This window comes from Kogia breviceps, chromosome 10, assembly GCF_026419965.1.
Source record: "Kogia breviceps isolate mKogBre1 chromosome 10, mKogBre1 haplotype 1, whole genome shotgun sequence".
Classification (NCBI taxonomy): Eukaryota; Metazoa; Chordata; class Mammalia; order Artiodactyla; family Physeteridae; genus Kogia; species Kogia breviceps.
In genome coordinates this window covers 99,248,055-99,268,424 of record NC_081319.1, presented here as the reverse complement: position 1 = coordinate 99,268,424, position 20,370 = coordinate 99,248,055, and the positions used below count along the sequence as shown (strand labels likewise).

Here is a 20,370-nt window from a genome sequence, read left to right as displayed (position 1 = left end):
GGCCTCTCACTGTTGTGCCCTCTCCCGCAGCTGCTCTGCGGCATGTGGGATCCTCCCGGACCGGGTCACGAACCCGTGTCCCCTGCATCGGCAGGCGGATTCTCAACCACTGCGCCACCAGGGAAGCCCCCTCTGTAAGTTTTAAAAGCAATAGTTTTCCACTTATGACAACTCATATGTTAAAGTATAAAGTAAACAAAATTACCCATGATTACACAAGAAAACCAGAAATCACCCAAGTTGACCTTTTGGGTTGGTCTTTCTAATCTTCTGTATATAGTGTCATAAAATTGTATATTGCATTTTTAACCTAATATTATTTTGCATGTAATTTTCTTTCTCCAAAACAAATTTTATTTTTGTTTGCATGTAATATGATGATATTAGCTTTCATTTTAACATCTTTTTATGACACTTGTAATTGCATTTCCTGAAGACATAAATTTTAACTGTAAGCTACATCCAAATTGCACTTCCAACAGACAGCTATTTCTGGAGTATCTGCCAAACTCATAAATGACTCTTCTTCCATGGTAATTGTCCATTTCACAATCCCCTATCCAAAATGTAACTGTACTATTGAACAAGCATGACTCAGGGAAGCAATCATGGAACAAATTTTATTTTAAATTTAAACTGTTACTTTAAATTTATTTCATATGTTTAGTTGTTCTCTTGCCCCTGATGAACTTTAGGGCAGGTCACAAAACTGAGCATTTCAAAATTATTTTTAAGTATCCTGGTACAAGAAAAACCACAGAAGCAATCTCTAGGCAGCCAAATTTACAGTAGATAATCTGTTCTAAGGCCACAAGTGATAAAGTTATGGCAACCTGAACTAAATGGACCAATTATGCTCTCACACAGGAATTCTGAAATTAAGTCCAGAGTAAAGTTTGCCTGCAATTGTAGCGCACACTGTGGACTGAAGGCCAGAGAAACAGAGTCTTCAAAGAGAAAGAAGACAGGAGGAAATAAAAAAGGAGAAGCAGATATGGACCAAGAGAATTTCCTGGATTCTGCCAGCTGTTAATTGCTGGTTTCACTTCCTTCCAGAACTCCAGTTGCATTCCTGCCTTTGGGTTCTGTGAAACCCCTCAATCATTGTAATACCAACTTCTAACTTTTTTTTTTGTTGAATAAAGTTTTTGTTAAAGAGGCCCAAATAATACAGAAATGAGTATGGACTATGGGAAGTTTTATCCCTTAAACAACTAACATATTCATGATCAGTATATCCTTTGGCTTTGCCCATGGATGATGGCCTTTCTCTGATCTACTCCCTCCATCTGAGGGTCCATGTTAGCTGTAAACTTGTACTGTTCCCTGCTCACTCACTAAGGTGCTGACTGTAGAGTTACCTAGATCATCTTTGCTCTTTTGAAACATCAATGTAAAACTTTTATGTATAGTTTCCTGATTTGAGAGAGCACATTGTCAGAAAATGCATAGGATTTGATATTCAGTGACTCCTGCAGATGTTTTTAATTCTAATCCCTTCGTGTTGTTCTTAGAAAGGAAATCAAGTTTTATTTGTCTTACTATTATTTCCAAGGTAGTCAATAATTTGACTACTGTGAGAATAAAGCACTTGAGTTTTTTTGGCTTCTGAATGTCAATGAGTTCTGTTTTCAGAAATTTACCTTGGGTGAAGCATAAATTTACACGACATATTTTTAGTGACTGAGGGAAAATTCACTCACATTGCTAATAAAAAAGTTCCAGTATTACCAATATAATTTGTATTGGTTAGTGTAGCTCTAAGGATATGTCTAGAAAACCAAAGATAGCAGAGAATTAACACAACCCTAAAATGTCCTGATATTAATTTTTCATCACATGATTTAGAAAATTATCTTTACTATTCATATTGCAGACTCTACCTTGGGTGAAATACTTTTAGCTTAGAAAACTAGTCTGTAGGACACATTAAGTTTTAGAAACTTGGTTTCTTCACACTCTCAAACTATTGTGAAACTTTATTAAATTAAGTGAATCAAACAAAAATTATTCAATAAACATTCAACATTTGCCACGTGATATGGGTGTTATAGACAAAAAAAAAGACATGTGGCCTTTGCCCTCCTTTTCCTGGTAAAGTAGTTGGGAAGAGATACAGAGCAAGAGTAATACTCAAATCAATAAAATTAGAAATGAAAAAGGAGAAGTTACAGCAGACACTGCAGAAATACAAAGCATCCTAAGAGACTACTACAAGCAACTCTATGCCAATAAAATGGACCACCTGGAAGAAATGGACAAATTCTTAGAAAGGTATAACCTTCCAAGACTGAATCAGGAAGAAATAGAAAATATGAACAGACCAATCACAAGTAATGAAATTGAAACTGTAATTAAAAATCTTCCAACAAACAAAAGTCCCGGACCAGATGGCTTCACAGGTGAATTCTATCAAACATTTAGAGAAGAGCTAACACCCATCCTTCTCAAACTCTTCCAAAAAATTGCAGAGGAAGGAACACTCCCAAACTCATTCTATGAGGCCACCATCACCCTGATACCAAAGCCAAATAAAGATACTACAAAAAAAAGAAAATTACAGACCAATATCACTCATGAATATAGATGCAAAAGTCCTCAACAAAATACTAGCAAACAGAATCCAACACCGCATTAAAAGGATCATACACCATGATCAAGTGGGATTTATCCCAGGGATGCAAGGATTCTTCAATATACGCAAATCAATCAATGCGATACACTGTACTAACAAATTGAAGAATAAAAACCATATGATCAGTCTCAATAGATGCAGAAAAAGCTTTTGACAAAATTCAACACCAATTTATGATAAAAACTCTCCAGAAAGTGGGCACAGAGGGAACCTACCTCAACATAATAAAGGCCATGTACGACAAACGCACAGCAAACATCATTCTCAATGGAGAAAAACTGAAAGCATTACCTCTAAGATCAGGAACAAGACAAGGATGTCCACTCTCACCACTATTATTCAACATAGTTTTGGAAGTCCTAGCCACAGCAATCAGAGAAGAAAAAGAAATAAAAGGAATACAAATTGGAAAAGAAGAAGTAAAACTGTCACTGTTTGCAGATGACATGATACTATACATAGAAAATTCTAAAGATACCACCAGAAAACTACTAGAGCTAATCAATGAATTTGGTAAAGTTGCAGGATACAAAATTAACACACAGAAATCTCTTGCATTCCTATAAACTAATGATGAAAAATCTGAAAGAGAAGTTAAGGAAACACTTACCATTTCAACAAAAAGAATAAAATACCTAGGAATAAAGCTACCTAGGGAGACAAAAGACCTGTATGCAGAAAACTATAAGACACTGATGAAAGAAATTAAAGATGATACCAACAGATGGAGAGATATACCATGTTCTTGGATTGGAAGAATCAATATTGTGAAAATGACTATACTACCCAAAGCAATCTACAGATTCAATGCAATCCCTATCAAATTACCAATGGCATTTTTTACAGAACTAGAACAAAAAATCTTAAAATTTGTATGGAGACACAAAAGACCCCGAATAGCCAAAGCAGTCTTAAGGGACAAAAACGGAGCTGGAGGATTCAGACTCCTTGACTTCAGACTATACTACAAAACTACAGTAATCAAGACAATATGGTACTGGCACAAAAACAGAAACATAGATCAATGGAACAAGATAGAAAGCCCAGAGATAAACCCACGCACCTATGGTCAACTAATCTATGACAAAAGGACAAGGATATACAATGGAGAAGAGACAGTCTCTTCAATAAGTGGTGCTTGGAAAACTGGACAGCTACATGTAAAAGAATAAAATTAGAACACTCCCTAACACCATACACAAAAATAAACTCAAAATGGATTTGAAACCTAAATGTAAGACTGGACACTATAAAGCAGAGGAAAACATAGGAAGCACACTCTTTGACATAAATCACAACAAGGTCTTTTTTGATCCACCTCCTAGAGTAATGGAAATAAAAATAAGCTAATGGGACTTAATGAAACTTAAAAGCTTTTGCACAGCAAAGGAAACCATAAACAAGATGAAAAGAAAACCCTGAGAATGGGAGAAAATATTTGCAAACAAATCAACGGACAAAGGATTAATCTCCAAAATATATATAAATAGCTCGTGCAGATCAATATTAAGGAAACAAACAACCCAATCCAAAAATGGGCAGAAGACCTAAATAGACATTTCTCCAAAGAAGACATACAGATGGCCAAGAAGCACATGAAAAGCTGCTCAGCCTCACTAATTATTAGAGAAATGCAAATCAAAACTACAATGAGGTATCACCTCACACCAGTTAGAATGGGCATCATCAGAAAATCTACAGACAACAAATGCTAGAGAGGGTGTGGAGAAAAGGGAACCCTCTTGCACTGTTGGTGAGAATGTAAATTGATACAGCCACTATGGAGAACAGTATTTAGGTTCCTTAAAAAGCCAAAAATAGAATTACCATATGATCCAGCAATTCCACTACTGAGTGTATACCCAGAGAAAACCATAATTTAAAAAGACACATGCACCCCAATGTTCATTGCAGCACTATTTACAATAGCCAGGTCATGGAAGCAACCTACATGCCTATCAACAGCTGAATGGATAAAGATGATGTGGTACATATACACAATGGAATATTACTCAGACATAAAAAGGGATGAAGTTGGGTCATTTGTTGAGATGCAGATGAATCTAGAGACTGTCATACAGAGTGAAGTAAGTCAGAAAGAGAAAAACAAATATCGTATATTAACGCATATATGTGGAACCTAGAAAAATGGTACAGATGAACCGGTTTGCAGGGCAGAAATTGAGGTTCAGATGTAGAGAACAAACATCTGGACACCAAATGGGGAAAGCCATGGGGGGGGGGTGGGGATGGTGGTGTGATGAATTGGGCGATTGAGATTGACAAGTATACACTGATGTGTATAAAATGGATGATTAATAAGAACCTGCTGTATTTAAAAAAAAGGTGCTTTCTTGATAAAATGTTTAAAATAAAAATGTAAAAAGAAACAATAACATTTACCTCATCACATGTATGGTTTTTGAAGGACCACTTTTTCCTTTCTTCCACACCAAATTGTTCAAAGAAAAATATAATATATGACACCATATAACTGAGCTCTTCCAATGGGGCAGACACTGTGCTAAGCATTTTTCATATTATATTGCTAACCTTCCTATAAGGAGAGTGTTAATATCCTCACTTTAAGGATGAGATTACCAAGAATATTAGTTTACTGGAGCTGCCATAACAAAGTACCACAAAATGGGTGGCTTAAAACAACAGAAATGTTTTTTCTCGCAGTTCTGGGGTCTCGAAGAGCAAAATTGGCCCTGTTAGCAGGGCTGTACTCTCTCAAGTTTCTAGGAGAGAATCTGTTCTGTGCCTTTCTCCTAACTTCTGGTGTTGCCAGGCATCCTGAGTTTTCCGTGGCTTGAAGTTGCATATTAATTCCAGTCTCTGCCTCCATCCTCACGTGGTCATCTTCCGTGTGTGTGTCTCTCTCTGTGTCCTTTCCTCTTCTTATAAGGACATCAATCATATTGGACTAAGGGCCCACCCTACTGTATTATAACCTCATCTTTACTAGTTACATCTGCAACAATCCTATTTCAAAATAAGGTCACATTCTGAGGTTCTGAGAAGGACCTGAATTTGGGGGATGCTATTCAATCCAGTGCATGGAGACTTAGGTCAACTTCTGTGTGTTAAGTTGCCCCAGTCTGGATGGAGCCAGGATTCAGGTAGAGTTGCCATCAGAGCCTGTCCTCCTAACGGCTTCATTATTCTGCCCAGGTCCACTCACTCATCACCTCATAGCTCCTTCCCTCCCTTATCTATGTGATCTGGTTTCCAGTCCCAGATCACTATTAACTCTTCTCCTTAAGTCCTCATCTTCTCGCTCCTTCACCTTCTTCCAGCACTGGTGACAGCGTCCTCCTCCTTAACCACTCAGCTGCCTTAATTCTCTGGCAACACTATCTGAGTCTCACCTACATCCCAGGCCACATGTTCCCCCTGGCATTGGCTCATTTTATTTGTCCTATGCCCTAAATGTGGGTGGTTCCCAACTTTCATTTCTCTGTTCTCTCCTCCACATTCCTTCTTTGATGAATCCTCCCTCATTCTCTTGGCTTCAGCTGTCGCTTCTATATCATTGACTAATAAATCTATGTCAATCTACTTATTCATGCTGTCCTCTTCCCTAAGTTCCAGTCTCATACCTCCCAACTCCTTTAGACAAGAAGTTCTACCATCATCTCTGACTCAGATTGCTCAAGATCAGGTAGTTTTATCTTTTGGAAAGCTCTCATTGGTCCTTCCTATTTGCAATAACACTGCCCTCATTGCCTCATGGAAGGATCACTACAGCAACGCCCTGGTGACCTTGCCAGATGCCAGTCTCCACCCTTCCCAAGCACCTTTCATAACCTTGCCCAACTAACCCTCCCAAACCAGTCTTCATCCTCTCATCCCTCTGCTCGGCAGTTCCCTATGTTCTTCATGTTTAAAATCCTTTGACTTCTCTTTTTCGCCATGCTCACCCAGTATTATTTCCTATGGCTTCCAACACTAGTGAGGTTAATTGCTCCTCTGCAAACCTGAATGTATTCTCATCTCCATACTTTGGCTTATGTTGTCTACTTAGCCATTTATCCTTTCAAATCCTGTCTCTGCCTTCAGGTCCCAAATCAAATCAGCTCTCTAGGAAGGTCTCTCTGACCATTTCAGTTTCAGTTCATTTCAATGGAGCCCCAAGAAGGGAATGACAGAAAAGTTGTCATAAATGCAAGATATACTCTCTCTCTGTACCCTCTGTTCTTAGCTTCTTTGTTTACTTTTTTTCCCATTTCTCTCTCCCCCATCTCAGAACTTCTAAAAATCAGCATATGCATCACTCTACAGTTTTTCTCCATTGAGAATGATGTTTGCTATGCGTTTGTCGTACATGGCCTTTATTATGTTGAGGTAGGTTCCCTCTGTGCCCACTTTCTGGAGAGTTTTTATCATAAATTGGTGTTGAATTTTGTCAAAAGCTTTTTCTGCATCTATTGAGACTGATCATATGGTTTTTATTCTTCAATTTGTTAGTACAGTGTATCGCATTGATTGATTTGCGTATATTGAAGAATCCTTGCATCCCTGGGATAAATCCCACTTGATCATGGTGTATGATCCTTTTAATGCGGTGTTGGATTCTGTTTGCTAGTATTTTGTTGAGGACTTTTGCATCTATATTCATGAGTGATATTGGTCTGTAATTTTCTTTTTTTTGTAGTATCTTTATTTGGCTTTGGTATCAGGGTGATGGTGGCCTCATAGAATGAGTTTGGGAGTGTTCCTTCCTCTGCAATTTTTTGGAAGAGTTTGAGAAGGATGGGTGTTAGCTCTTCTCTAAATGTTTGATAGAATTCACCTGTGAAGCCATCTGGTCCGGGACTTTTGTTTGTTGGAAGATTTTTAATTACAGTTTCAATTTCATTACTTGTGATTGGTCTGTTCATATTTTCTATTTCTTCCTGATTCAGTCTTGGAAGGTTATACCTTTCTAAGAATTTGTCCATTTCTTCCAGGTGGTCCATTTTATTGGCATAGAGTTGCTTGTAGTAGTCTCTTAGGATGCTTTGTTATTTCTGCAGTGTCTGCTGTAACTTCTCCTTTTTCATTTCTAATTTTATTGATTTGAGTCCTCCCCCTCTTTATCTTGATGAGTCTGGTTAATGGTTTGTCAATTTTGTTTATCTTCTCAAAGAACCAGATTTTAGTTTTATTGATCTTTGCTATTGTTTTCTTTGTTTCTATTTCATTTATTTCTGCTCTGATCTTTATGACTTCTTTCCTTCTGCTAACTTTGGGTTTTCTTTGTTCTTCTTCCTCTAGTTCCTTTAGGTGTAAAGTTAGATTATTTATTTGAGATTTTTCTTGTTTCTTGAGGTAGGCTTGTATAGCTTTAAAATTCCCTCTTAGAACTGCTTTTGCTGCATCCCATAGGTTTTGGATTGTTGTGTTTTCATTGTCATTTGTCTCTAGGTAGTTTTTGATTTCCTCTTTGATTTCTTCAGTGATCTCTTGGTTATTTAGTAACGTACTGTTTAGCCTCCATGTGTATGTGTTTTTTACATTTTTTTCCCTGTAATTCATTTCTAATCTCATAGCATTGTGGTCAGAGAAGATGCTTGATATGATTTCAATTTTCTTAAATTTACTGAGGCTTGATTTATGACCCAAGTTGTGATCTATCCTGGAGAATGTTCCATGTGCAATTGAAAAGAAAGTGTAATCTGCTGTCTTTGGATGGAATGTCCTATAAATATCAATTAAATCTATCTGGTCCACTGTGTCATTTAAAGCTTCTGTTTCCTTATTTATTTTCATTTTGGATGATCTGTCCATTGGTGTAAATGAGGTGTTAAAGTCCCCCACTATTACTGTGTTACTGCCGATTTCCTATTTTATAGCTGTTAGCAGTTGCCTTATGTATTGAGGTGTTCTTATGTTGGGTGCATATATATTTATAATTGTTATATCTTCTTCTTGGATTGATCCCTTGATCATTATGTAGTGTCCTTCCTTGCCTCTTGTAACATTCTTTATTTTAAAGTTTATTTTATCTGATATGAGTATTGCTATTCCAGCTTTCTTTTGATGTCCAATTTGCATGGAATATCTTTTTCCATCACCTCACTTTCAGTCTGTATGTGTCCCTAGGTCTGAAGTGGGTCTCTTGTAGACAGCATAGATATGGGTCTTGTTTTTGTATCTATTCAGCAAGCCTGTGTCTTTTGGTTGGAGCATTTAATCCATTCACGTTTAAGGTAACTATCGATATGTACATTCCTATGACCATTTTCTTAATTGTTTTGGGTTTGTTTTTGTAGGTCCTTTTCTTCTCTTGTGTTTCCCACTTAGAGAAGTTCCTTTAGCATTTGTTGTAGAGCTGGTTTGGTGGTGCTGAATTCTATTAGCTTTTGCTTGTCTGTAAAGCTTTTGATTTCTCCATCAAATCTGAATGAGATCCTTGCCAGGTAGAGTAATCTTGGCTGTAGGTTCCTCCCTTTCATCCCTTTAAGTATATCATGCCACTCCCTTCTGGCTTGTAGAGTTTCTGCTGAGAAATCAGCTGTTAACGTTATGCAAGTTCCCTTGTATATTATTTGTCATTTTTCCCTTGCTGCTTTCAATAATTATTGCTTGTCTTTAATTTTTGCCAATTTGATTGCTATGTGTCTCGGTGTGTTTCTCCTTGGGTTTATCCTGTATGGGACTCTCTGTGCTTCCTGGATTTGGGTGGCTATTTCCTATCTCATGTTACGGAAGTTTTCAACTATAATTTCTTCAAATATTTTCTCTGGTCCTTTCTCTCTCTTGTCCTTCTCGGACCCCTAGAATGTGAATGTTGTTGCATTTAATGTTGTCCCAGAGGTCTCTTAGGCTATCTTCATTTCTTTTCATTCTTTTTTCTTTATTCTATTCCACGGCAGTGGAATGGTGGAATTCCACCATTCTGTCTTCCAGGTCACTTATCTGTTCTTCTGCCTCAATTATTCTGCTATTGATTCCTTCTAGTGTAGTTTTCATTTCAGTTATTGTATTGTTCATCTCTGTTTGTTTGTTCTTTAATTCTTCTAAGTCTTTGTTAAACATTTCTTGCATCTTCTCAATCTTTACCTCCATTCTTTTTCTGAGGTCCTGGATCATCTTCACTATCATTCTTCTGAATTTTTTTCTGGAAGGTTGCCTATCTCCACTTCATTTAGTTGTTTTTCTGGGGTTTTATATTGTTCCTTCATCTGGTACATAGCCCTCTGCCTTTTTATCCTGTCTATCTTTCTGTGAATGTGGTTTTTGTTCCACAGGCTGCAGGACTGTAGTTCTTCTTGCTTCTGCTGTCTCCCCTCTGGTGGATGAAGCTATCTAAGAGGCTTGTGTAACTTTCCTGATGGGCGGGACTGGTGGTGGGTAGAACTGACTGTTTCTCTGGTGAGCAGAGCTCAGTAAAACTTTAATCTGCTTGACTGCTGATGGGTGGGGCTGGGTTCCCTCCCTGTTGGTTGTTTGGCCTGAGGCAACCCAACACTGGAGCCTACCTGAGCTCTTTGGTGGGGCTAATGGCAGACTCTGGGAGAGCTCACGCCAAGAAGTACTTCCCAGAACTTCTGCTGCCAGTGTCCTCGTCCCCACAGTGAGCCACAGCCACCCCTCGCCTCTGCAGGAAATCCTCCAACACTAGCAGGTATGTCTGGTTCAGTCTCCCCTGCGGTCAGTGCTCCTTCCCCTGGGTCCCGATATGCACACTACTTTGTGTGTGCTCTCCAAAAGTGGACTCTCTGTTTCCCCCAGTCCTGTCGAAGTCCTGCAGTCAAATCCCACTAGCCTTCAAAGTCTGATTCTCTAGGAATTCCTCCTCCCATTGCCGGACCCACAGGTTGGGAAGCCTGACGTGGGGCTCGGAGCCTTCACTCCAGTGGGTGGACTTCTGTGGTATAAGTGTTCTCCAGTCTGTGAGTCACCCACCCAGCAGTTATGGGATTTGATTTTACTGTGATTGCGTCACTCCTACCATCTCATTGTGGCTTCTCCTTTGTCTTTGGATGTGGGGTATCTTTTTTGGTGAGTTCCAGTGTCTTCCTGTTGATGACTGTCCAGCAGCTAGTTGTGATTCTAGTGTTCTCACAAGAGGGAGTGAGATCATGTCCTTCTACTCCATCATCTTGGTTCAGGGCCAATTGTTTCTTTTTAAATAGGAGTGCATATTTAAACACAGAAAATAAAATCTCCAGAGAGAGGAATAGACTAAAGAATTTGGAGATAATATATATCTTCATCAAAGACCAAATCCAGGGCAAATGAAAGATTTCATGAGATATGACTATAAAGTAATAGATTGCATGTTTTAATGACTTACTACCATTTATAGTTCCAAAATGATATAGTTCTTCAGAGAAGACACTCTGGAAGGTAGATTGTTATTCTAATGGCATTGCCATTACTTCAAATACATTTTAATTTTCTTCCAAACCAGGTAGTTCCAAACTACACAGACAAAGGTTTCACCACTCATGACACACCTCACTTTTACTCAAGACGTTTCTTGCCAGGCTGGCCACTCAACTGACATTACACCAAGCAACTTCTGACTGTTTCCAAATGCCAAGTCCACCCTTAAATTATAAACATTAGCACTATTGAGGGCATTTTTAAAAAGTGTGTCAAATATTTATCAAAGTAGTTTTAAATTTCCAAATGTGAAAGAAAACATTCTGATTTCAAATCGAGTATCAATCTTGTTGGCATATATGCTTGATGACTTCAAACCAGGCAAGACTTTTGCAAAAGTATTTTTAAGTACATATTTCTATATCAATTTATCCCCGGACACTTTAACAGTTAAGTCCTAACTGGCTACTCACTGAAGCAATGATGGTATTTTTACTGGTGAATTTCCAACTGAGGTCCACTCAGCAATTTCTAAGTACATTTAAATACATGGCTTTATTTTTTCCTCCTTATTTCTTATACCTCAATATGCATGAGAAGGAAATGGCCTTGTTTTTCAAAGGCTTACAAAGAACAGAAAGGAATAAACTATGATTTCAAAATGCCTAATAATCTATTCACCTCATGTTCAGATTTTCAGAAAGGAAGAAGGATAAGCAAAGGGAAAAAGGGTCATCTTTAACTTGCCCCCACTTTAACATTCCCAGAAATTACAGACAGAAAGAAAAAAAGATCATTAACAAAACGTTACTTTGCTTAAAACAGAAACAGACTCATAGACCTAGAGAACGAATTTACGGTTACTGTGGGGAAAGGTTGGGGGAGGGATAGATTGGGAGTTTGGGATTGACATGTATGCACTGCTATATTTAAGATAAAATGTCTTTCCATGAAAAAAAAAAAGCCACTTTGCTTAAAATGAGATCTTTTTAAATGGGACTCTTAGTTCACATGAAACACAAATTTTTCACTGCCTCATCTTCACCCTGGAGTAAATTAAATTCTTTATTCATCCATCTATTGCATTCTGTGTCATATTTCACAGTGAAATACTAACCTGCACTTTATTTGAGCTTGGAAATCCAGGACAAATATAAGGAGGTTGAAATAAAAGAGGAGGCTCCCTTGGAGGCCAGACTCTGAGAAGCAAGAAATATGCACTGGTTGCAGAGAGGAAGTTGCATTTTGTTGTACAACTTTTTGGTTACGCAGAACTCTTGGCCTAATCGTGAGAGATGACATCTGTTCAACAATTGCATAACTTACTCCTCGCTCAATCAACATCTGTTAATTTGATTTGATTTATTTTTTTATAAATTTATTTATTTAATTTATCTTTGGCTGCGTTGGGTCGTCGTTGCTGCGTGCGGGCTTTCTCTAGTTGCGGTGAGTGGGGGCCGCTCTTCGTTGCGGTGCAGGAGCTTCTCATTGCGGTGGCTTCTCTTGTTGTGGAGCACAGGCTCTAGGCTTGTGGGCTCAATAGTTGTGCCATACGGCCTTAGTTGCTCCACAGCATATAGGATCTTCCTGGACCAGGGCTCGAACCTGTGTCCCCTGCATTGGCAGGCGGACTCTTAACCACTGCGCCACCAGGGAAGCCCCTGTTAATTTGATTTTAAGACAGAGTCTTCCATTCCTTTGGTCATCAGAAGTGATGGAGAAACTAAGAGAAGGAGCCAAGTGCCCTATTTGATACAACCTTTACCCCAACTTAGAACTGGGTCACATGACCTTGGCTATGAAGAAGGCTCAAATTCATCCTATCTTATTCTTATAATACCCTCAGCACTTATGGAATATATATATATATATATATATATATGGTGAATATATGTCTGTAACTGAGTACACACATTGTATTACATATATAAATGTATACATATATGGGGCTTCCCTGGTGGCGCAGTGGTTGAGAGTCCGCCTGCCAATGCAGGGTACGCGGGTTTGTGCCCTGGTCCAGGAAGATCCCACATGCCGCGGAGTGGCTGGGCCCATGAGCCATGGCCGCTGAGCCTGTGCTCCGCAACAGGAAAGGCCACAACAGTGAGAGGCCCATGTAACGCAAAAAAAAAAAAAAAATATATATATATATATATATATATATACACATACATATATGTAATATATTTACTGACTACACACATATATTATGTAACATATATAATATATATGTAAAATATATATTATTCCTGCAATATACAATACATATACATATATTATTATACATATTACTATATGTTACATATAATACATATTAAAATAATATTATTGTATACTATATACATGTATAATAACACACATTATGCATTGTTATACATGTATACATAATAAACATACATTTACATATATATAATTATACAATGTTAGTGTATACTCAGTCACAGGTTGTTGTTAACTGTCTTCTATGGTTTCTAATGCATGTTTTATTCTCTTAAACCAATGCTAGGGTCTTTAAGGGAAGGAACAGTGTTTTTCTTATTTTTTAACACACATGATTCGTACAATGAAAGAAAAGTGATGAAAATTATTAACTTCAGTTCAAACTTATACTTTTACAGTGGGCCAGATGTTCTCATTTCATTCCCAGTTACCCCAGATATTTACTATCCAGGTAGATCTCAGGGGAACCGCAACAGGGCTGCAGCTCTCATGCAACACCAGCAAGAAATAAGATTTGTTGTTTAAACCAATGAGATTTTAAGTTTCTTTGTTATGTAGCATGGTCTAGTGAAACCTAAGGTATAGCCTAAAGCAGATCTAGTGGACAAAAATAAGTAAGATTATAGAAGACCTTTAGTAATGTAATAAATATGGTAGATCTTATTCATACAGACCACACTATTCCCTAAAAACAGAGGAAACACCTTCTTTAATTGTGTACTCAAATTAACTAAAATTAATTTCCCCGAATTAACTATATACTGGGCTACAAAGAAAACATCAGTAAATCCCTCAAAGTGGAAATGGTATAAATAACATTCTTTGGCTACACAGTAATTAAACTATGAACTGCTAAAAAATATAGAACCACCTCCCTTTGAAAGTTGAAAGTCAAGAAAGAATCTCTCTTTTACATAACTTCAAAGTAGAAATCAAAAGCAAGATGGCAGAATTTCTAGAAGATAACAACAGAAAATGTTAATAGAACATCATGTATCAAAAGCTACAGGAGGGCTTCCCTGGTGGCGCAGGGGTTGAGAGTCCGCCTGCCGATGCAGGGGACACGGGTTCGTGGCCTGGTCCAGGAAGATCCCACATGCCGCGGAGCGGCTACGCCCGTGAGCCATGGCCGCTGAGCCTGCGCGTCTGGAGCCTGTGCTCCGCAAAGGGAGAGGCTACAACAGTGAGAGGCCCGGGTATCACCAAAAAAAAAAAAAAAAAAAAAAAAAAGCTACAGGATACAACCTAAGCAGTGCTCAGGACAAATTCAAAGTTAAATACTTACATTAAGAAACAAGAAAAAATATAAAGAAATGAATCAAGCAGCTAACATAAAATTTACAGAAAATAACAAAACCATCCAAAGAAAAGCAGAAGAAACTAACTGATAATGATAAAAGAAAAAAAGTGAATTAATATATAGAAACACAGAGAACTAATAAATACATCTAAGAGCTGATTAATTGGAAAAAAATATAATATGATTAGCAAATATAATTAAGATAAAATTAGAGAATGTGTAAGTTAGTAAAATAAACAACTTGTTGGAGAAGTTAAAAGGTTTACAAGAGGTACTGATTAACACTACAAATTACTTTTAAAAATTGTATCAGATAGATAAAAATAGGTCAAATGAAAAAATTACAGAAAGAAATCAGGAAGAGAAAAAATATCGAAATGGATAAATTGCCATAGGAAAAAAACACTACCTAGAAAAAAATGGACAAAGAGCTGCTTCCCTAAAGCATCAACAGCAGTTTTACAGTTGAATTTCACCAAACACCAAAGGAAAAGAAAAATCCAAATAAGGACAGCTTCTAAATATTTTGTATAAAGCCAACACAACATTAATTAGCAAAAATAAAAAATAAAAACCACAAACTAAATTAAACACAATTCTAAAGAGAAACGTACAGATCAATCTCACTCACAATACTGATGATATAATTCTAATAAAAGATTAAGACATGGAATTAAGTAGCATATTAAAAGAATGAGAGATCATAACTAAGTGGCATTATCTCTAGAAACTCAAAGAAAATGTATTAGAAAAATTTTAATATAATCCTCATATATTTAGGACCAAAGGAAGAATCACATTGTCATATCCATAGATGCTAAAAAGAGACATATTCAACAACTTTTCAAAATCAAATTTCTTAATAAAATAAAACATTAAAATATCTCAACATCCCCTAAATTAATAAATGTAACACGACTCCAGTGAAAATATAACCAGTAATATTTTTAAAATTAGGAAGCTGATTTTAAAGTTCTTCCAGAATAATACACGTTCAAGATTAATCTGGAAAAAAATTGAAAAATGAATAGAAAAGGAAGACCTATTAGAAGAACCTGAAGCATATTGTACAGTTAAAGAAAATAAAAATAGTGTGGTGCTGACACATGAATAGATAGATAGGACAAAAATGAAAGTCCAGAAATACATCCAAGTATACATAGAAATTTTGAACATGATATAGCTGGTGTTTTAGGTCAGTGGGAAAATGATGGATTTTTCAATAAATATTTTGGGACAATTCAGTTGCCATCTGGAAAAACAAAATTAGATCTCTACTAAACGTTTTACATGAAAAAAATTCCAAGTGGACCAAAGGTGTCAACAAAGACACCCATAAAATTTTTAGAAAAGATATGAGACTTAAAAAAATCAAATCTGAGAAGGGAAGACATTTTAAAGCATGGCGGAAGACTTAGATACCATAAAAGAAAAAGCTGACAACATAAGTATCAGAAATGTCTACATGACAGAAGAGTTTTGTTAAAGCTAAAAGGCTACTGACAAACTGAAAAAGATGTATACAGCACATATCACAAATGGTTAATTTGTTAAATATTTAAAAGCTCCTACATGTAAGTTTTTAAAAGATAAATTATCCAAAAGAAAAATGGACAGAAGTGCCTAGAAAAGGCAATCGATATGTTCCTTCACACACACATAAAATGTGTCACCTCACTTAAAATCAGAAAATCGCTAATAAAATATAGTGAAATACCATTTTCACCATTTTATTCTTGGCATACAATGTTTTATGATGTTTAGCTCAACTCAATTAAGTACTTTAAGAATTGAGTTTAGTGTGGATTATGCATCATGAATCTACAAGTGGCATTTAATCAACACACTATTTTATGTGTTTTATATTTGGCCTTCCATCCATAATATGACCAGACTGGATGCAGGGTAATTTCAGACACTGGTTTTTAGGGGGGAAACTGTGTCTCCTGTGTTGCCAAATGCAGGATTTTGTATGCGTGTGATTTTAGCAGAGTCTTTCTTTACCCTCACATTCAGGCCTCAAAGAATGAATTCTTAGAGTTCAAATGTCGTGTATTATCTCTTTTAAAGACTTAGGATAATAAACAAGGAGCTACACGGCAGTGGGGAGTGGGCTGGGCAGCATCTGGCAGAAATTGTGAGGTAGGTGGTTTGTATGCACAGGGGGAGGGAAAACAAGGATGAGGTGGAAAATGGAGCTAGAGGGGCAGCAGTTACCTGCCTGTCCCTCCATCCCAAACATGCTCCTAACCCTCCATGACTGTGGTTGGACCTCATTTCCCACTGCCAATATGGAGCATCTTTCTGCTCTTTTCTGGACAGGGCTGGACCCCTCAGCAGCCCCATAATGGTGACCTGGCACCCTAGGTATGCCATATCTTACTGCAGAGACAAAATAGGACATACCTTGTTTTTCTGATTTACTGTGATGGAAATGTCTCTTGACTCTTAACAGGTGTTCTGAGAAACATTTCAACAAGTAAATTTCAGTGCAGTACCTATTTTAAAATAATATGCATGACCATTTCTTCCTCTTATTTCTGTCATTTCTTCCAACAGAATTTTATATTCTTCTTCAAAAAACCAACAGTGTTTTCGGGGTGTCTGTGTGTGTGTGTGTGTGTGTGTGTGCATATAAGAACAAGATACAAGATTTGGGCAGAAGTGAGGTTTTGTGTATAGATTTTTTTTAGAAAAAGTCTAATAGTGTCACAAAATTTAACACTATTAAATTCGTGTTATGAAATTTCAACCCATACTTGTGAAAATTAAATGAGCTAATATGTTGTACTTGGCACAAGGTCTGGCAGGAGGAAGGAGCTATGTGTTGATTATTACTATTAGTTAAATGGTGCCAAAAATCTGAAGAGGTACCATTTTAAAGCTAGTAAGTGATGCAGCCAGTGTTCAAACCATATTTTCCAGATAATGAATCTTTTAAACCTGCCCCATCACTCAGAGTTTGGAGTTGCTGAAATGTGTCGCGAGATGAAATTAGGTTGCCTATGTAATGTGACTCTGTAATATAGTACCATACAGTGAGAAAGGAAGATAATAAAGGAGAAAGATGTCCTCATAGTTAATGTTTTTCTCAAAGGATCAATATCATTTTATATTCTAATTGACTTTAAAAGCTTTCTTCTGGGCCCTCTCTGGACAATTAATAGGATTCCTAAGACTTATGAGTGTTCCCTTACTTGTGTGTAAGAAATAAACCAGGAACTCTTTGTGAATTGTTATTCATTTCACATGCAAGGGCACGGCGCTAAAAGAGACCTCTAGGATTTATTTGGGGTGTTCCCTGATTTCTGGTAGGAATGTGACTAAACCATTCCTTGACTGGTGTATTAACTCAATACTGAAAATCTGCAAGGAAAGAAATTACACAACTTCCACCTGCATTAATTCAGTTTTGGGTTTCATAACCTTGGCCATTGGGAAATGTTCAATTCACTTAAGAATATACACTTCCAACATATCATTATGTTTATCATTAGCTTTATCAAGGCAAACACAAGTTGAATGCAAGGTATTAGCCGAGAGAGCTGAGACCTTATGAATCTTCAAATCCTGTAGATAATGCCTAGCACAGAACATTATTACAGATAACAGATGCCAAATAAATGCTTACTGAATTGACCTGAATAGCAAGGGAAACGTCTGGTTATCAAAGCACATTATCGATTTGGGCCTTCCTTGCTGTGTCTTACTTTCTCATTTACAGAAATCAACACTTAGGTTCCATTACAAAAATTATGTGAAACAAGAAAAATGCTGACTTTTCTATGAAGTTTATTCATTCATTCATTCAACAAATATTTGATGAACACCATGTGCTAGGCACTGTCCCAGGTTCTGAATATTTTAAATGCCCGCTACCATGTTTTAAACAGTAGTGTGTAATAATAAGAACCCCACTGATGCCGTGTAAACTAACTAAAAGTTCCTGATGTGAGAGTTTAATGAGATGCTGCTTAGAGAGTCTGATAAGAACCCTTCATTGAATGTAGTCATATTCTCTAATACTGCTAATCATATAATGTCAAATCTCTTATTGGTAATCATAAGGTAACCTGCATCTCCCCATCCAGAACCTTAAAGGTATGGAGTTGATAGTGAGGTAAGGAAAATGGTGTGGCTACTGGAAAGAATGTACAGACTAGGAATTCAGAAACTGGGCTGTGAAGTGGTGTCACCTCTCTAAGGCACTTAATTCTGCAGAATCAGTTTCCCCAATCTGTAAAATAAAGTGAATTGGCAAAGTGGTAAAGCTTCTTTTAACTCTGATTATTTTATAATCTTAAATTAAGATCTCATTAATTCTAAATCCTCAGAAGACGATAACTCCACATTATGAGTTTGGGCTCAGTTCTTATTAGTGATGCAGACTCCTCCCTTTCCTCCTGTGTTGCGACATCAAACAGACAAAATACATATGCCAACTAAAAATTGTTTTTTGCCTTCTGGTTCTGTAAGAATGAAGTCAGTAGCCACTAAGGTCGCTAACCTTCCCCACACCCTGAAAGGAGTTCAGGGTGGAGATCAGGAATGAGGCCCTCCGTGCTCCAGGAAAAACTGGGAGAACAGGTCTTCAGTTAGGTATTTTCAGGAGATTTTATGAGCACAATTTCTGGCAACTTCACATATCTAGAAAAGCACTAAAATCATTAACAGAGACACCTGCTCCTCGTGACTAGCACCAACCTTCTTGTGACCAGCAGCAACTTTCTGCCAAAATGTGTGCTTAAGGGCACATACGTCCCCTTCACCAAAGTCACATATACACTGACCTCCTCAGCACCTCTTCAGAGCAGCTGCTCAGAGCTGCCTGAAAGCTTGTATCCCCGGCTGCAGTCCTCGTTCTACCCCAAATAAAACTTAACTCACACCTCTCGCGTTGTACATTTTTTCCGTTGACACATACATACGTATATAAATATACATATGTATATACATATGTATGTGTATATTTTAAGGTGGTCACCAAGAACACCCTTTACAGGTGATCCAACCCTCCTGCGTTTTGCGCAAAGTACTTGATGATTTAGCTACAGCATGAACTTCGGCGTCCTTTGCAGATTTTGTTTTCAGACAGTAAAGAGGTTGAAAAAGGATGGGGAGAGGCGGCTGACTGGTGCATATGTTGTCACTGCCAAAACTTAATTCTTATGTTTCAAGGTAAAAGGTTTCAGACTTCAAGGAGGAGTTCACTTTGTTGTGGCTGAATTTTAGACAGTTCCTCGGGCTAACGGTGGATATGGAGAAAGGCAGCAAACCACGGGAAGAGAGGTCTAGTTTAAGTCCTGAGCTGGGTGGGGCGGGGCGGGGTAGATAACGGAGACTTTTACAATTTAGGTAAAGAGAGTACTGCAACGAAAAAACAGCTAGCCCCGAGGGTGGCCTTGAGGTGTAGGACGCCTGCCCAGCCCTGGGACTGCAGGTGATTTCAGATGTTGGGACCACGGGAGGCCCGGGTTCTTGCTGCGGGTAGGACTGGATGAATATAAAATGGGTCTGTTTCTGTTTTAATGGCTTTCGGATATATTCTGCAAGTAGTAACCTACCCAGGTCATCTGACTCACCCCGCCCCCCCCCAAAAAAAAACCCCCAAACCCACAAAACTGACAAATCTAAAATGTTGAGATATTTACACTTGTTAGAAAAAGTTGTACTCAAACCTTTTTATCCAATGTATTTCATTCGAAGCCAAAGATGTGAACTGTCACAGCATCCACCTGACGGAGTTTGACACGTCGCTCCCCGCCACGTACGGTCGGGGCCGCCGGTCAGCCTGGAGCTCCAGCACCGCCCGGATTCTCCCAGGGCGCGCGCCCGGGGCCGGGGGGCCGGGGGCAGGGAGGGCGTGGAGCTGGTTCCCCTGGAGCGCCCAGTCAGC

General features: G+C 37.9%; 1 protein-coding gene across 1 annotated transcript in view; it reads right to left on the bottom strand.

Annotated features, from left to right (window-relative positions):
• The window catches only part of NEDD9 (neural precursor cell expressed, developmentally down-regulated 9), a 299,037-nt gene extending 278,679 nt beyond the window's left edge, over positions 1 to 20,358 (bottom strand). Inside the window, exon 1 of the mRNA XM_067006770.1 lies at positions 20,153 to 20,358. The gene's annotated coding sequence lies outside the window, so the exon portion shown is untranslated. The remainder of the gene's footprint in view (positions 1 to 20,152) is intronic.
• Between the last annotated feature and the right edge of the window lie 12 nt (positions 20,359 to 20,370).